This window comes from Rhinopithecus roxellana, chromosome 7 (assembly GCF_007565055.1).
Source record: "Rhinopithecus roxellana isolate Shanxi Qingling chromosome 7, ASM756505v1, whole genome shotgun sequence".
Lineage (NCBI taxonomy): Eukaryota > Metazoa > Chordata > Mammalia > Primates > Cercopithecidae > Rhinopithecus > Rhinopithecus roxellana.
The window spans coordinates 81,960,543-81,975,735 of record NC_044555.1 but is presented as its reverse complement, the minus strand read 5'-3'; the positions used below and the strand labels follow the sequence as shown (position 1 = coordinate 81,975,735).

The 15,193-nt window shown below is 40.0% G+C and overlaps 1 pseudogene; it reads left to right on the top strand.

The window, feature by feature from the left end:
- Nucleotides 1-10,765: 10,765 nt before the first annotated feature.
- Nucleotides 10,766-12,888, top strand: LOC104678091 (annotated as a pseudogene).
- Nucleotides 12,889-15,193: the final 2,305 nt, after the last annotated feature.

Sequence of the window (15,193 nt, the reverse complement as noted above, 5' to 3'; positions counted from 1 at the left end):
ATGCAAAAGTGTGGGTAGAATCCCTGGATTTCCTTCTCAAGCTCACTTTGCAACTACTAATGATCCCACATAGAGAAAAGGGGAAACATTGGAACTGATGCTTAAGTGAACAAATCTAAACACATTCTTGACTTTATTTAAAATCTACATATTTCTTCAATTCCAAGATATATTCCCACTTCCCTATATTAACATTCTGAAATCAAGATGTTTCTAATGGCTGGTGGTGTCTTACAGTCATTGGCAGCCAGATGGGCACTGTCATGTAGTTATCGCATGGATGGGCACCAGCTTGATCATTCACAGTGTTCATATTACCGTTTCAATAGACGTATATGTACTGTTATTTGTTCACGGAGCAATGTAGTAATAAATAAAACTGGTATTTAAGTTTAAATTTAACTAGCATTTGAAGTATCTGTAATGGATTATTCTATGATTTGGTATTAAAACATTAAGATAATGTGGAATGCAGAGAAGCGGAGAAACAGAGCAGCAGGGTTAAATTTGATATTAGTGAAACAAATATCTGTCATTGAAGGAATGATGACAATTTTACATTTTCTTTCAATGCAACAACCAAGTGCTTTATGGTATCTAGGAAAGGAAGATATCCACAGGTAGATGAAACTCTGCTGGATTTTGCCATTCATGTTCATCCAAAAGCTTTACCTACATGTCATCAGGCAAGAATGTGCCAATATCAGCACTTGCAGAATGAGTGTCAGCAGCTTGCAAGGAAATTGCAGGAACAATAGTGGAGCACCATCTTAAGAAATGCTGTATTACCAGAGCTCTCGAAAACATAGAGGACAAGATCATATGTACTCTGTGGTATGACACAGATGTAAAACCAAAACATGGGCATGGAAATTCTTAAGTAGATTGTCAAGTTACTTTGACACTTACAACTCAAAATTGACCACTTTTACCTGGTATCTGAATGTCTGCTGAAAGATGATCAGAGGCATAAACATGAATTATCTTGATTTTCTATTTAGAGGATGGATAATTACCTATGATGATTTTTTTAAATACCTGTGATGACTCAGGAGGCCAAGTACGGTTATGGAGTTTACCTTTTAGTTTGGTTGTTGTCAAGCAGCAGTAAATCAGATAAAGTTTGGAGGGCAAAATCTTAGCGGATAAGAAGCCAGACAGAGGCTATAAGGCCATCAGAGACTATAAGGCACAGCTTGCTGGCACTTTCCAGTTTTGCCTCCACTTTGGACCATGCACAAATGCACTGTGAAGCATCATGGTACTGCAATGTTCAAATACAATTGATCCTTGAAAAACACAGGTTTGAACTTCATGAATCCACTTATAAGAAGATTTTTTTCAATAAAAATTACCAGTGTGCACTGCCTCTCCTGCCTCCGCTTTCACCTTCTCCACCTCTTCCACCTCTGCCACTCCTGAGACAGCAAGACCAACCGCTCCTTTTTCTCCTCCTCCTCAGCCTACTTAGCATGAAGACATATTAACATGAGGACAAAGACCTTTATGATGCTCCACTTCCACTTAATGAATAGTAAATAACGCATATTTTCTCTTTCTTACGATTTTCTTAATAACATTTTCTTTTCTTTAGCTTACTTTATTGTAAGAATACAGCATATAATATGTATAACATACAAAATACATGTTAATACTGTTTATGTTATCATTAAGGCTTCCAGGCAATAGTAGGCCATTAGCAGTTAAGGTTTTTTTTTTTTTTTTTAGCTTTTTAAATTTTTTCCATAAGTTGTTGGCATACAGGTATCATTTGGTTACATGAGTAAGTTCTTTAATGGTGATTTGTGAGATTTTAGTGCACCCACCACCAGAGCAGTATACACTGTACCATATTTTTAGTCTTTTATCTCTTGCCCCCTTCCCGCTCTTCCCCTCAAGTCTCCAAAGTTCATTGTATCAGTCTTATGCCTTTGCATTCCCATAGCTTAGCTCCCACATATCAGTAAGAACATACGATGTTTAGTTTTCCATTCCTGAGTTACTTCACCTAGAATAATAGTCTCCAATCTCATCTGGGTTGCTGCAAATACCATTATTTCTTTTTTTTTTTTTTTTTTTTTTTTTTTTTTGAGAAGGAGTCTCGCTCTGTCACCCAGGCTGGAGTGCAGTGGCCAGATCTCAGCTCACTGCAAACTCCGCCTCCCGGGTTTATGCCATTCTCCTGCCTCAGCCTCCCGAGTAGCTGGGACTACAGGCGCCCGCCACCTCGCCCGGCTAGCTTTTTGTATTTTTTAGTAGAGACGGGGTTTCACCGTGTTAGCCAGGATGGTCTCGATCTCCTGACCTCGTGATCCACCCGCCTCGGCCTCCCAAAGTGCTGGGATTACAGGCTTGAGCCACCGTGCCCGGCCGGCAAATACCATTATTTCATTCCTTTTTATGGCTGAGTAGCATTCCATCATATAAATATACCACAGTTTCATTATCCACTCATTGATTGATGGGCATTTGGGTTGATTCCAGGATTTTGCAATTGCACATTGTCCATTAGCAGTTAAGTTTTGGGAGTCAAAAGTTGTTCATGGATCTTCAGCTGCATCAGGGTTGAGATCCCTAACTCCCATGTTGTTCAAGGGCCAATTGTATCAGAGTGTTTTGTTTTGATGAAATTTTGGGATAGAACAAAGTAGATCAAAGAATTTTGTATTTGTGATGGATTGTTTTGTTTTCAGAAACCATTTCATACCAGCTCTCACCTGATGCCGGGACCAGGGTTTGGCCTCAGAAATCGGAGAGTATTTGGTCCCTTCTCTACCTTCTTTGTGCATTGATATCAGTCCCATCAATGACCCTTATCAAGTTGAGAACAATGAGACCGCAGATGTCCTTAATGACCTAGAATTTGGCTCTCCAGAAGGTATCTGAACTTAGTCTACCCAGAGAAACTGAGGGTCCACAATAAAATAGCAGTGTCCTGTGGAGTGTTGGATATTAACATTCAATAGCAAGTTTACACATTGTGGAAACCAATTATGTTAAAGGAAAGACAGAGAAACCCAAGAGCAATTCTATGACACAAATACATAATTCCGTTGCTGATGGGTAGTTTAAACCTTCCAGGAGCTGACTTGAATGGCCTTGCTCACTAGTACTTTTGTTTTTCATTGCATCTATTTAAATGCTATTTTTTATGACATTTCTCTGGAACTAAAAGGAACTTTATAATTACTTATGTGTGGACCAGTACTTCAGTATAAGGTGGAAACCTACATCTTATAATTGCTCTCACATGGACTTTTCCGCTTTGTTCCTCCTCACTGGAGCAGATGCTAAGAGCATGGCAGATGTAGAAAAGTATTGATCTTGATCTGAATAGGCCTTGGTTGAACTTGTGCCAGAACTCATGCCTTCAAAAGATATTTTGGAATAAACAGAATCAGATGAAACATATTTGTTCTTTACTAAAGCAGAGCCAACATGTGAGACACCACATACCCTTCAGTCTAGTTTTTTTGTTTTTTTTTTTTTTAATTTTTAAAATTTTGGGGTATGTAGTAAGTGTATATATTTATGGGGCACATGAGATGTTTTGATACAAGCATACAATGTGACATAATCACATCATGAAGAATGGGGTATCCATCTTTCTCAAGCATTTATCCTTTGTACTACAAACAGCCCAGTTACACTCTTTTAGTTATTTTTAATGTACAATTAAGTTACTATTGACTATAGTCACCCTGTTGTGCTATCAAATATTAGGTCTTATTCATTCTTTCTATTTTTTTTGTACTCATATAAGTGACCCCACCTCCTGCCACCAGTCCCCCATTACCCTACCCAGCTTCTGGTAGCCAGCCTTCTACTCTCTATCTCCATGGGTTCAATTGTTTTGATTTTTAGATCTCACAAACAAGTGATAATATGTGATGTTTGTCTTTCTGTGCCTGACTTATTTCATTTAACATGATAATGTCCAGTTCCATCCATGTTGTTGCAATTAACAGGATCTCATTCTTTTTTTATGGCTGAATAGTACTCCATTGTGTATATGTACTACATTTTCTTTATGTGTTCATCTGCTGATGGACACAAGGTTGCTTCCAACTCTTAGCTATTGTGAACAGTGCTGCCACAAACATGGGCCCCTCAGGTTAGTTTTGATAGAATGGCTACATGGTTTCAAAAATGACTTATGTGGTATGATCCAGAATTTCATCTAGAAAGATAAAAACTAACAGTCTGTAAAATTTCAGTAAGATTGTTTAAATTTAGGAAAGTTATAGAAATCTAAAGACTCGGCCGGGCGCGGTGGCTCAAGCCTGTAATCCCAGCACTTTGGCAGGCCGAGACGGGTGGATCACGAGGTCAGGAGATCGAGACCATCCTGGCTAACATGGTGAAACCCCGTCTCTACTAAAAAAAACACACACAAAAAAACTAGCCGGGCGAGGTGGTGGGTGCCTGTAGTCCCAGCTACTCGGGAGGCTGAGGCAGGAGAATGGCGTAAACCCGGGAGGCGGAGCTTGCAGTGAGCTGAGATCCGGCCACTGCACTCCAGCCTGGGTGACAGAGCGAGACTCCGTCTCAAAAAAAAAAAAAAAAAAAAGACTCAATGGTTACTTTGGTCATAGTGTTACACGTTTGTAGCAGGAAGAGTCTGTTTCTTGTCTACTTTCCCCTCTAGACCACAAAATCCCTGATGTCAGGGAATTTATCTTGTTCATTGTTTAGTCTCCTGGACTTTGAACATTACCTGATACATAGTAGATTCATTGTAAGTATTTGCTGAATAAGTAAGTGAATGAATTAATGAGTAAATGGATGAATAACAATAATAAAATTATTCTCCATGAGAAATTTTCATTATCTTAATTTATACTGTGTGACTAGCTATCAAAGTCTTTAAAAATTGAATGCAAATCTTAGATTTCCATAACTCTTTATAGTGAACAAGTGAGAAAGATGTGCACTTTCCTCATATACATATGCACGCATGTTTGCCCACACTGACAAAGAACATGGGTAACTCATTCTATTGGAGGGAAAAAAATCAATCAAGAGTGTTTGCTTTCACTGTGAACGTCACCAGGAACAAGATTGTTGCTGTGCATTTACTGATGAAATGTTTAAGGGGCAGCTGTAGATAATTCGTGTCTGTGCTTCCAGATCACAGAAATTGGCGTTCACTTTAGAGATAGCAACTGTTTGTTTCTATTTGTTTTAATCTCACACCCAAGCTTTACTTGCTCCAGTGTCATTTTAATATTGTTTCCTTGCCAAGGTCAGTAGTGAAAAACACCTGGTATTGGGATCAAAGGTTAATCACAGGCACAGCTTCCATCTACATAGAGGTGAACATGGATACTACTGAATCTGCAGGAATCTGCTGTTGAGCAAAAAGCACTGGTCTAGGCATTGGGTGTGTATTATTTGTCTTTTGCTGCCTAACAAATTATTCCAAAATCTTAGCAGCTTTATACAGAAATATTAATTATCTCACAGTCTGTGAATCAGGAACATGGGCAAGGCTTAGTTGAGTCTTCTCTCTAAGAGTTTCTCAGTGGGTCACAAACAAGGTACTGACGGGGACTTTAGTCATCTCAAGGCTTGATGGGTTATAATTTCACTCACATGATTGTTGACAGGATTCAGTTCTTCATGGGCTGTTGGACTGAGGGCTTCAGTTTCTCTCTGGCTGTTGACCAGAGGCAGCCCTCAGTTTCTTGTCACGTGAGCTTTTCCATAGGGCAGCTCACAACATGGCTACTGGCTTCATCAAAGTGAGCAAGCAAGAAGAACCAAAGAGAGAGTGCAAGCAAGATAGAAGTCACAGTCTTTGGCAACCTAATCACTGAAGTGACATCGTATCACGTTTGCCATGTTCTACTCATTAGGAGCAAGTCACTAGGTCTAGCCCACACTTAAGGAGAGGGATTACATGAAGGCGTGAATAGTAGGAAGAAGAGATCACTAGGAGCCATTTTAGAAACAGCCACCAAAGAAGACTTATATTTCAGTCAAGTGACAGTAATTACCAGCACAATACTGGTTATATTATTTCACTGTTTTGCCCTCAGTTCTCCCATTTGCAAAATGGGGAGTTGGACTGAATTACCATTGGTGTTTACAAGATGTTAAGTTTATCCTATCTCTGGGATTGAATTGTTAGACATAAACGCCATAGGGTATTAAGCATTTTTCATTATGTTAGCTAAGCATTTTGGCCTCAAAGAATAAGGTCTTTCTCAAGTTACCACAAGGAAAGTGCTCATCTATAGTTAGGATCCAGGTGGTTTGAATTGAAATGACAGGTAAAAGGTGATTCTAGGAATTCACTTCTTTCATTATATCTGAGGAGGCCTTTCTCATGGCATTTTTTGCATTGCTCTGGAAATATACTCCATTCTCCTCTGCCTTCTGTCTGACTTCTCCTTAACACATGTCTTTTACTTACTCAGTTTCTACTTTCTTGCTATTTTAATTTGCCATGGTCCATCATGACCTGAATCCTATAATCTGACATTTCCTATATGCATCCTTTCAATAACTAATGTATTCCATATCTCCCAGGGTAAATTACTTAGAAAGACAATCTTAATGTTCTATGTCATCTTTTCATGTCAGGCTTTTTGGGAGATATGGAAGGTCAATACAGGCTCACTGTAAGTTATTGTACACCCATCCTCTAGTGTTTTGAATATCTTACACATGAAGGAACAAATCCCAGGACCACTTCTGATGAGCTCAAAATTCTTCCAATTCCATTTATAGCCTTTTTCTTCTTTATTATTGAAAAAAAAAATAGTGTATAACAAGATAAAAATCTAGGGTTGAGTATAAGTCTATGATCTGTGTTCTAGACTCTATAATAAAGACAGAAATCTAAAGAACAAGAAAAATTAACTCAAATGTCTTGAGTGATTTGTTCTATTGATGAATTTGGAAACTATGACTTTTTGACCTCTCCTCACCTTTACCTTACTCTGAAGTATGGTGGGCAGAGAATTATCTGAATTACCTCCAGGGAGAAGGTTTCAATTGATTTCAAACGTTCTGAATGATTTCAGCTAAGTTAAAACTTTTGCTAAGTCCCTGTTGACTTCCCAGTTTAGAGGAGAGGTCACAGTAGAAAATCCAGGTCATTGAGGACATATTTACTTTGTTCCGAAGTGAGAATGGAGAGTGCCTTTAGTTACACACACACACACACACACACACACACACACACACACACACAGAGGTCTTCTCTCCAATTAGGAATCAATCTGGCTTTATATTTCCCTACTTTTGTTGAAAACAGAATTTCTAGCTTACAATGTAATTTCATTGATGTGCTACCCTTGTAATTAAATGAAGATTCAATGATTCTTTTGTTATCCTTGCTTGTTGATATTTATTTTCTTTTTAACATCTCCTGAGGATTCATTTCTTCAAGAAAATATTTTGCAACTTGATTCCTTAGTTGGGCTGTAATCAATTACATGCTTTGGGAGCCCAAAGAGGGTTGAGTATTTTTAAATCCAGTCTCTTTATTTTACAGTTGAGAAAACTGAGGCCAAGTAAAACTAAGTGGCTTGCCCAACATCATGTAGCTAGTTAGTGGCAGAGCCATGACTGGAGTCCATGTTTTCATACAAAATTTAAAGACCTTTACACCTTAATTAGTCAACTAACAAAGTATTATTGAGTATCCCCTCTCTTCTCAATTGTAAGTTAGAACCTGTTATGGAGCTAAGATATATCAAGAGAAATTAGAAATAATCATTTCTCACCAAAAGTTCTACTTGTAGTCCTCAAATATGTGGGGTTTACATTTCACAGCAAAATCTCCCACTGTGGTAGTCATGGATATCTATTGATCAAATGTCCAAAGTTCTACTACCATTCTTCAACCACATTCAAATATATCCTCTTACTACTGTTGGGACACAAAGAATAATACCCCAAAAGTATGGTGGTTTGGAATTACTAGGAGAACCTGCTCCTGATGGTTACGTGGGTTCTTTTCTATTTCCTAGGTGTCTTGGCTGGTTTGAGAAATAAAGGGAAAGAGCACAAGAGAGAGAAATTTAAAGCTGGGTGTCCAGGGAGATATCACATGTCAGCGGGATCCATGATGTTCCCCGAGCCATAAAACCAGCAAGTTTTTATTAGCGATTTTTTTTTTTTTTTTTAAAGACGGAGTCTCGCTCTGTCGCCCAGGCTGGAGTGCGGTGGCTGGATCTCAGCTCACTGCAAGCTCCGCCTCCCGGGTTTACGCCATTCTCCTGCCTCAGCCTCCCGAGTAGCTGGGACTACAGGCGCCCGCCACCTCGCCCGGCTAGTTTTTTTGTATTTTTTAGTAGAGACGGTGTTTCACCGTGTTAGCCAGGATGGTCTCCATCTCCTGACCTCGTGATCCGCCCACCTCAGCTTCCCAAAGTGCTGGGATTACAGGCTTGAGCCACCACGCCCGGCCTTTTATTAGCGATTTTCAAAAGGGGAGGGAGTGCATGAATAGGGTGTAGGTCACAGAGATCACATCCTTCACAGGGTAGTAAAATATCACAAAGCAAGTGGAGGCAGGGTGAGATCACAGGACCACCAGATGGGGTGAAATTAAAATTGCTAATGAAGTTTCAGGCATGCATTGTCATTGATAATATCTTATGAGGAAACAGGGTTTGAGAGTAGACAACCTATCTGACCAAAATTTATTAGGTGGGAATTTTCCTCATCCTAATAAGCCTGGGAGCGCTACAGGAGACCAGGGCTTATTTCATCCTTTCGGCTTCGACCATAAAAGTCAGCACGCTTCTAAGGGGGCCATTTATAGGCCTACCCTCAGGGCACATTCTCTTTCTCAGGGATGTTCCTTGCTGAGAAAAAGAATTCAGTGATATTTCTCCTATTTGCTTGTGAAAGAGGAGAAATATGGCTCTGTTCCGTCCGGCTCACCAGCAGCCAGAAGTCTTATCTCTGGTGTTCCCTGAACATTGCTGTTATCCTGTTCTTTTTTCAAGATGCCCAGATTTCATATTGTTCAAACACACATGTTCTACAAAAATTTGTGCAGTTGACACAATCATCACAGGGTCCTGAGGCAACATTCATCCTCAGCTTACGAAGAAGATGACAGAATTAAGAGATTAAAGTAAAGACAGGCATAGGAAATCACAAGGGTATTGATTGGGAAAGTGATAAGCATCCATGAAATCTTCACAATTTATGTTCAGAGATTGCACTAAATACAGGCATAAGAAATTATAAAAGTATTAATTTGGGTAACTAATAAATGTCCATGAAATCTTCACAATTTATGTTCTTCTGCCGTGGCTTCAGCCGTTCCCTCCATTCGAGGTCCCTAACTTCCTGCAACAGACATGCTGAGCACTTAGAATTAAAAGAAATTGGAAGGCTCTCCTCCCTCTCCCAAGTACAGGGAGAAACTCTGGTATTTCCTTATCTGATTAAGGATATTTATTTTTTAAAAGAAATGCAATTGTCTTAGGAACCCTTCCTTGGGAATCTTGTCAAATAACCAGGAATGATTAATCATTGGAGAAGAGAAGAGACTAAAAGTCATCACCACACCTGGATAGACTTTTCATCTGTGCTTCTGAGGGCAGTTTTGAGAGATTACCTGGGAGACTTTATCTACATAAGAAGACAGTCTTTGTTCACAGTACAGTTCCACCCATCACCTTCCCATAGCTTCCCATTTAGTTTCCTAAGAATATAATTTAAAAGATAATGTCTGTATCCCAGGCCCATTTATTTTCCCTAAAAATGGTGAACTGGGGCCGGGCGCGGTGGCTCAAGCCTGTAATCCCAGCACTTTGGGAGGCCGAGACGGGCAGATCACGAAGTCAGGAGATCGAGACCATCCTGGCTAATACGCTGAAACCCCGTCTCTACTAAAAAATACAAAAAAACTAGCCGGGCGACGAGGCGGGTGCCTGTAGTCCCAGCTACTCGGGAGGCTGAGACAGGAGAATGGCGTGAACCCGGGAGGCGGAGCTTGCAGTGAGCTGAGAGCCGGCCACAGCACTCCAGCCTGGGCGGCAGAGCAAGACTCCGTCTCAAAAAAAAAAAAAAAAAAAATGGTGAACTGCCTTTCTAAAATTGCCTACAGCACCCCACTTCACTCTCCCCTATGAAGAGAATAATTAAGCCTCAACCATCTGGCCCTTTTTGTCTCATATTTGCTGGACTCCTGTGTCCACATGTATGTTAATAAATTTGTATTGTTAACAGAGAAAACAAACTCTGCAAAATATTTTAAACAGGTTTATTCTGAGCCAATATGAGTGATCATGGCCCAGGGAACACAGTCTCAAGAGGTCCTGAGAAAGTGCACCTACAGCAGTCATGTTACAGTTTAGTTTTGTACATTTTAGGGAGGCAGAAGTTACAGGCAAATATATAAATCAATACATGGAAGGTATATATCGATTTGGCCCCAAAAGGCGGGACATCTCTAAGTGCGGGCTTATAAGTCATAGGTAGGTTTCAGGTATTCTTTAGTTGACAGCTGGTTGAGAGTTAAGCTATTGTCTAAAGACTTGAAGTCAGTAGAAAGGAATGCTTGAGTTAAGATGAGGGAGTTTGGGGGGCAAGGCCCTTGTTAATGTGGATGAAGCCTCATAGGTAGCAGCCCTTAGACAGAATAGATGGTAAATGTTTCTTTCCAGTCCTTAAAGGTGTCAGACTCTCAGTTCATCTCTCCTAGATCCAGGAAAGACCTGGCTGTATTAATGAAGATTCTCTACAGAAGCAAATTTCTCCCATAAAAGACAGATTTGCAGGGTCATTTCAAAATATGTCAAAAAATATATTTTGGCTATTTCTCATCTTGCAAGATGGAGGTGAAAAAGTTGAGAAGCCAGATACTAAAGACAAGAAACCCGAAGCCAAGAAGGCTGATGCTGGTGGCAAGGTGAAAAGGGTAGTTACCTCGAGGCTAAAATGCCAAGCAGGGGAAGTGCCATTGCAGCTGCTATCCTGTCCTTGACAGAAGAATTGGCAGATATTCCCGATCTGCTATGTATTCCAGAAAGGCCATGTACAAGCGGAAGTACTCAGCTGCTAAATCCAAATTTGATAAGAAAAAGGAGAAGGTTCTTGCAACTGTTACAAAATCAGTTGGTAGTGACAAGAATGGTGGTACCCGGGTGCTTAAACTTCTCAAAATGACTAGATATTATCCTGCTGAAGATGTGCCTCAAAAGCTGTTGAGCCATGGATTCAGTCCGCATGGGAGAAAGCTGCAAGCCAGCATTACCCCCTGGACTGTTCTAATCATCTTCACTGGATGCCATAGAGGCAAGACGGTGGTTTTCCTGAAGCAGCTGGGTAGTGGTTTGTTACTTGTGACTAGACCTCTGGTCCTCAATCAAGTTCCGCTACGAAGAACACACCAGAAATTTGTCATTGCCACCTCAACCAAAATTCATATCAGCAATGTAAAAATTCCTAAACATCTTACTGACATTTACAGCTGTGGAGGCCCAGACACCAGGAAAGTGAGATCTTTGACACAGAAAAAGAGAAATGTGAGATAACAGAGCAGCGTAAGATCAATCAGAAAGCTGGGGACTCACAAAGTTTACCAAAAATCAAAGCCATTCCTCAGCTCCAGGGCTACCTGCGATCTGTATTTGCCCTGATTGTTGCAGGAAGTCAGGGACCCCGAATGGAGGGACCAGCTGAAGCTATGGCAGAAGAACATAAATTGTGACGATTTCATGGACATTTATTAGTTCCCCAAATTAATACTTTTATAATTTCTTACGCCTGTCTTTACTGCAGTCTCTGAACGTAAATTGTGTAGATTTCATGGACACTTATCACTTACCCAATCAATACCCTTGTGATTTCCTATGCCTGTCTTTACTTTAATCTCTTAATCCCGTCATCTTCGTAAGCTGAGGAGGATATATGTCGCCTCAGGACCCTGTGATGATTGCATTAACTGCACAAATTGTTTGTAGAGCATGTTTGCTTGAACAATATGAAATCTGGGCATCTTGAAAAAAGAACAAGGTGACAGCAATGTTCAGGGAACAAGGGAGATAACTTTAAACTCTGACTGCCTGTGAGCCGGGTGGAACAGAGCCATATTTCTCTTTTTTCAAAAGCAAATGGCAAAATATCACTGAATTCTTTTTCTCAGCAAGGAACATCCCTGAGAAAGAGAATGTGTCCCTGAGGGGAGGCCTCTAAAATGGCTGCTTTGGGGACGGCTGTCTTTTACGGCCAAAGACAAAGGGATGAAATAAGCCCGGGTCTCCCTTAGTGCTCCCAGGCTTATTAGGAAGAGGAAATTTCTGCCTACTAAATTTTGGTCAGATGGGTTGTCTGCTCTCAAACCCTGTTTCCTGATAAGATGTTATCAACGACAATGCATGCCCGAAACTTCATTAGCAATTTTAATTTCACCCCATCCTGCGGTCCTGTGATCTCGCCCTGCCTCCATTTGCTTTGTGATATTTTATTACCTTGTGAAGTGTGTGATCTCTGTGGCCCACACCCTATTCATACACTCCCTCCCCTTTTGAAAATCACTAATAAAAACTTGCTGGTTTTATGGCTCAGGGAGCATCACGGAACCTGCTGACTTGTGATGTCTCCCCCAGCCACCCAGCTTTAAAATTTCTCTCTTTTGTACTCTTTCCCTTTATTTCTCAGACCAGCCAACACTTAGGGAAATAGAAAAGAACCCACATTGAATATCGGGGGTGGAGTTCACCCGATATCAGAAAAAGTGAGATCTTTGACACAGAAAAAGAGAAATACAAGATAACAGAGCAGTACAAGATCAATCAGAAAGCTGTGGACTCACAAAGTTTACCAAAAATCAAAGCTATTTCTCAGCTCCAGGGCTACCTGCAATCTGTATTTGCCCTGATGAATGGAATTTATCCTCAGAAATTGGTGTTCTAAATTTCTTAAGGAGAACTTAACTAATTGGTAACTCTCTCTCTCTATATATATAGTTATATATACATATATTGGCAAAATATTTTTATTTCCCTCAGGTCTGCTATCTGTCATGTGATGCTATACCAGAGTCAGTTTGGAAATTAAACCACATACACCTGATTGGCTCAGTGGTTCATTTTACAGTTGAAAGTAGCAAACTTCTGATTGGCTCAGTGGTTCATTTTACAGTTGAAAGTAGCAAACTATGTCCTTGTTCCAGTGGAGATGTTGTTAGAGATAGGCGATGACTCAGCAGAAGGCTTCATGGGCCATGACTGAAAATCAGATGGTCATTCTAAGCCCTCCTCACCCCTGCCTCCAGTCAACATTTCGATACAACATTGACGAGAAGGTGGGGCACCACAGGAAGTACAGAGGCTTAGTAATCCATTAGCCTGTTGAAATGGGTATTTTGAGTCAGAAATTAAGTTAAAGTACAAAAAAATATAAAAGTGATAGTCTGTGTACCCATGAAACTGTGGATGGAAGTGTGTTTCTGCTTTTACTTTAGTGTAACATTCCCGTCTGCCTTAGTTCATTTTGTATTACTATCAAGGAATACCTGAGGCTAGGAAATTTAGGAAGAAAAAAAGGTTTACTAGCTCACAATTCTGCTGGTTGGAAAGTTCATGATTGAGCATTTCCATCTGTTGAGGGCTTCAGAAAGCTTCCTTTCATGGCAAAAGGCAAAGAGGAGCCAGCATGTGCAGAGACTACATGGTGAGAGAGGAAGCAAGAGAGAGAGAGAGGGGAAAGGTGCCAGGCTCTTTTAACAACCAGGTCTCTCAGGAGCTAATGGAGTGAGAAATCACTCAGTCCCAAGGGAGGGCATTCATCTATGCATGAGGGATCTACCCTCGTGACCCAAATGCCTCCCACTAGGCACTACCTCCCAATACCATCAAACTGGGGGCTGAATTTCAACATGAGATTTAGTGGGGACAAGCAAACCGTATCCAGATCATAGCTTCATCTAACAAAATGTTCCCTTTGGGCATCTCAGATAATTAATACAAATTTCTCCATTTGTAAGCTGAACAATGTATAGTATGAAAAATATTGTTAAAAACTTTAAAAACCACTTGGTTTTGGACAATATGTAACATGTCACTATACTCCGATGTCCCACAATGTCCTCAACAAATGTTCCTTCAAGTATGTCTTGAGAATCTGTCACCAAAACAATCAAGGCAAAGAATTAAAGCAATTTAAAAATTTGCTAAAAGCAAAACATGTTCTAAAATCAACCTCAATCATTTCACAATAAATGGTGAAGGCCTGCCTAGGGAGGAACCTTCCCTCGATTAGTTGTCACATTATTTTGGTGGCTTTGAGGGATGTTCTGTGATACACGGATATTTTTTCTTTGAGGTACTGTGATACAAGGTTTTTTGTTCCCTGTAAATACCCCACTTTTGGACATTTTTGCAAATAAATATATAACCCACCTGTTTAAAATCAGTGATTTTAAATCAAGTCAATTTTTCTCTCCTGCTGAGTAGCAGCCTCACTTTTATGCATTACACCAGATATGTGAGGGTTCACTCAGCATGTCCATAGCAGAGTAACCAAAATTGGGACCTATTGTGCACGGCTGGCTATCCCATCTGGAAAGCCTGGGACATGGATGTGATTCCTGTGGAATAAAATTTGCCATTTTAAATTTGCACCCCAGCCAGTCATATCAGCACTGTCTTCCTCAGTCAGGAATCCCCAGGAAAAAAGTGCTATAGGTTCACTCTCAAAAGTCAAAGAAGAACATATTTATCAAATGGAGGAAGAATTGTTCCTACCAAATAAATATTTCATCACTAGACCTTACATTACCCAATACAGTAAGAACTTATCAAGTATGTTCAGAAACTGCTTTGCTTACTGTCACATGTATTCCAAAGGAAGGATTTACATGGTAAACTTGAGTGAGCACTCTAATATGAGCAGAATTGGCCGTCATAGTGACAAAAAAGGAAAATTTACGTTCTTATAAAGGCATTTTGAAATTTCATTATTCATGTGGTTTATTTTGCCCTTAGTCTTTCCTCTATGGAAAAATGAAACTTATACAGTTTCATGTTGATACTATGGTTGAGTTGCTAAATATGAGTATTATTATAATTTATAAATCATAATCTCTTTGTTGTCATTTTAGTCCCTCAAAAGGGCTTCTTGCTATTCCAATAAGATTTTTGTTCTTGCTTCTTCCCCCTGCTGTTCCACCCTCCAATCAGTGTGTTTCTTTTGCATTGGCATTAATGTAACGTAAGGG